This window comes from Ictidomys tridecemlineatus, chromosome 7 (genome assembly GCF_052094955.1).
Source record: "Ictidomys tridecemlineatus isolate mIctTri1 chromosome 7, mIctTri1.hap1, whole genome shotgun sequence".
Lineage (NCBI taxonomy): Eukaryota > Metazoa > Chordata > Mammalia > Rodentia > Sciuridae > Ictidomys > Ictidomys tridecemlineatus.
In genome coordinates, this window is record NC_135483.1 from 156,073,036 (window position 1) to 156,077,281 (window position 4,246).

Sequence of the window (4,246 nt, forward strand, 5' to 3'; positions counted from 1 at the left end):
GGGGTTAGTGCCCTTGTAAAAGAGGCCTGACAGATACCTCTCACCCTTCCCACCATGTCAGGACACAAGAAGAAGGTGCAGTCTATGAGCCAGAAAGCAGGTGCTCATCCTCCACCGAATCTGCCTTGATCTGGAAATTTTCCAGGCTCCAGAGATGTGAGAAATTAATTTTTGTTGTTTATAGGCTACCCAGTTTATGGTATTTTGTTATAGTAGCCCAAACAGACTAAAAACTCTCCCCCTTGCTCACTTTGTTCCACCTCCCCGACCCCCAATTCTGGGAGTCAAACCCAAGATCTGGCTTTGTGCATATTAAGCAAATACTCTACTTCACTCCAGAACTTTTTTGTCTTCCCAAATTCCATAATAAAACTCCCCATTTCCTCTCACCCCAGTCCCTGATACCCACTGTTCTACATTCTGTCACTATGAATTTGACAACTTTAGGTACTTTTCTCACATAGGTGGAATCCTACATTTGTCCTTTTTGTGAATGGTTTATTTCACATACCGTCTTCAAGGTTCATCTGTGTTGCAGTGGTTTGTGCAGAGGAGGGAAGTGCTACTGGGGCTTTTCTTAAAATAGCTAGTATGTTTTTATTATTCATGTTTAATGTAGTCAACGTAAAATTTATCAGAAACAAAAGCATCATGAAATAAATAGAAATAACACACCTTACTTAGTCAATAATCAGACAAGTTATTAATAGGCTTAATTATTTTATTATAATATAATAACAATATTAATAGCTAACATATGGAGCAGTATATTCCAAATGCTGTTGGATATTCAACTGCATTGTATTATTCAAAATAAGAGTCAAAGTGACGTAATACTATCTCTTTCACCTGACAATATTTTGCCTACATTTTTAAAAGCTCTAACTTAATTAACTTTTAACAATTCACATTTTAAAAGAATACTTTTTAGTTGGCAATGGATCTTTATTTTATTTATTTGTTTATATGTGGTGCTGAGAATTGAACCCACTGCCTCACACATGCTAGGCAAGCGCTCTACGACTAAGCCACAACCCCAAGCCCAACAATTCACTTTTTAATACTTTGTCGTCTACCCATTCCTTTCACCTGTTATTCTTTGCACCAGCTACCTGATTCACTTTACCATCACCTCTAATTCAGCCCAACTCTTCCTAAGCATTGGTTCCTACATAGAGTATGGGACCTGAAGAGCATTATCTTGTAATGTACCTTGTATGTGGCCAATCTTTTGCCCTGACTTCTGACCCCTTTGTTAGAGCCCCCTCCTCTGAGACATCATTGTTGTTGCTACTGCAGTGCTAGGGCCAACCAGGGCCATGTGCATGCTAGGCAAGCACTCTACCCCCGAGCTATACCTATACTGCTGTATGATATTTTGAAGTGCCAACGGATGAGTATTCTGTAAAGGGCTTTCTGCTGTGTTATAAAGTGTTAAAAAAATTTAAAAAAAAACACAGGCCACTGAACCTATGTGTACACTCCATAAGATAGCCCTCATGTCAAGAAGGGAACTTGCCAGAATAACTTTGCAGTAATACTCCATGCAGTAAACATTAGGATTAACAATGAGTGGCAGAAATGCCAAAATAGCAATGGCTTAAGAGAGAAGAAATTTCTATCTTCCAAAAGTGAAGTGAAGAGGTTTATGTTCAACCCTGAAGACCTCAAGCTTTCTTTCATCCCACTACTCCCCCTACCCCCAGACTATAACCTTTTTCTGAGCTACCCAAGTGCATCTATATCTCCCATCAAATAGAAGGAAAGACAAAGAAGGGTAACGAAAGTAATTTTTCATCCCACATAGTCACAGGGACTACTCATAGCTCTAAGGGAAATTGGAAAATCTCTCTTTTCTGGGAGCCATGTACCCAGCCAAAAGCCAGAAGTCTTATCTCTAGAAGATGGGAAACAGGTATAAGAGGACAACTAGCAGGCTCTATCAGTCAGGGCACCAGAGCTGTCTGGGCTCAGCCTGATCTCTGATCATACACCCCCAGGTCTTATGGCTGAGGACTCAAAGCCTTCCAGTAGGGTTATTCCAACCCATAGATAGCCACACTCACTTATCTATGATGCACTTATCCACTTCATCCTCCAAAGACTTAAAGTGCCGTAAATGCATACATCCTTCAAGATGAAAAAGGGCTTCCCGACAACAAACACATCATGGAAATAGAAGGCAAATGCCAGTACAGTTACTCCTCTCCTGAGACCTGTGAGGAATTTCTGAGATTCTTGGCCCTGGCAACTCAACTCTGGGCCTGTTGCCTCCTCTTATCAAGCCATACCCCTGCCTCTGTCTGTCAACTGCTCAGAAGGCAGACAAACTAGCGTCAAATGTGTGCTTTGCATACCTTTTTCAGCCATTCCACTTTAGGAGTCTGTTCACTCAGTCCAGTGCACAGCAGCTGGCCTCACCCCTTCTCCTGCATCTGCAGCCTAGAGGGTGTCACTGTAACCAGCCTCAAACAATGCTTCCTTACCAAAAATGGCAGAAAAGACAAAATTCATCTGCATGTATTTGCTGTTTTCCCAAAAGAAGAAACAAGAAGCAAAAGTTTCTAACAATTCTCTTCTTTGTCCCAAGCTTTGTTTACATTTTTTTCCTCTAAGTACTGTTTAAAAATTTTAAAAAATAAAAATAAAAAATAATTTTTTTTAAAAAAAGCAGGGAGGTGGAGTAGAAACAGTAAATTGTAACCTTTCCCATCTATAGCTGACAGCTCTACTTGTGTCTGGCTTGGTAGTGAGGGTGAAAATCATGAAAACATGCTCATCGACTGCAAATGTCCCTTAAGATTAGCCAGGAACTTGAAGCCTGGTATGCATGCAAATAGATCTGTGAAAATGGTCCAATGAAGTAGCTATTTCGATCCCTGACACCTTTCTTAAAAGGTTTTATTTGCTTATTATTTCTATCTGATACTCAAGCTAGTCAAAATTCTGGTTCCAATAAAATACCTGTAATTCTAAACAAAGTTTTTCTTTTGTAGGCTGTATTTCAGTGTTCCTAACGTGGCCATGATCGTGCCTTTTCTCCCTTTACCTAGTAAAGGAAAAAAGAAAACAAAGCAAACCATCCCTGACCTGGTTTCAAGGGTTTGTGACCTGGGCAGTTTTAGAAGACCACCACGCTTGGTCTAATGTTCTGCTATGGCCATGTTGAAATTCTCAAAAATGTTATCTTCAAACCTGTGTTTTTTAAGTTAAGTCAAAGGTACAATGAATGGAGGTGTTAGGAAGCTTTGAAATGATTTCAAATGTGGCATGAGTGACACATGTTTTGTTGTGATGAGAACACAGAGCATAATCCTCCTTCACCAGAATGTTACATTGTATCTATCAGATCACATATGTGAGTGATTGGCCTCAGCAACTAGACTTCAACACACACATAAACCCAAGATTCTGTCAGATTGAGAGCAGACTGTGGCAGGGTTACTCTGACAGCTATAAAGCTATTTTCTGAGGCCGACTAACATGGCACTGAGCATAAGCATCCAGGGCTCTTGCATGTTGTCAGGGATCTCTGCTGTGTTAGCTAAATCCTGTCTCCTGAGAAGCTTTCATGCAAAGGTATCCTCAAACTTCAACTTGACTTTATATCCAGGGAGACCGGCTTCCATCCTAAGGGAGCAACTAGACTTTAGTCATTGGATTCTAAACCAAATCAGAACTCACAGTGTGGCTAATGCACCTTATCTAGTATGTGTATTACCTGTGAGATTTTTGCTCATTATTTTTCTCATCCTTTGAACAATGTAAAAAGAAAAAGGATTTCTTTTGATGGAGCAATTATGTGATTTGTGAAATTATGCTTTGATTATCTCTGTATTATAACCATACAGAAGAGGAGAGCCTCTCCTTGCAATTCCATTCACGTTGGGCTCAGAGACCCCACCCCCCTACCCCACTCCCCACCCCCCATCCCCGTGCACAGCACCCTGAGGACCTGTGGTGTGTGGGGGTCAATGAAACTCAGAGCAAGTACATTATAAGTGAGTTCTATTTATGACTAAGTGGAGTCACCAAGAGTCTCAAGAACCAGAACTTGCTTGAAACAAATAGAAGTCAATGGCAGGGGCTGGGGTTATGGCTCAGTGTAGAGTGCTTGGCTAGCATGTGTGAGGTACTGGGTTTGATTCTGAGCAGCACAAATAAATAAATAAATGTCCAAGGATAACTAAAACAATAACAAAAGGAAGTCAATGACATCCTAAGAAACATGGACAACCAAGGAACC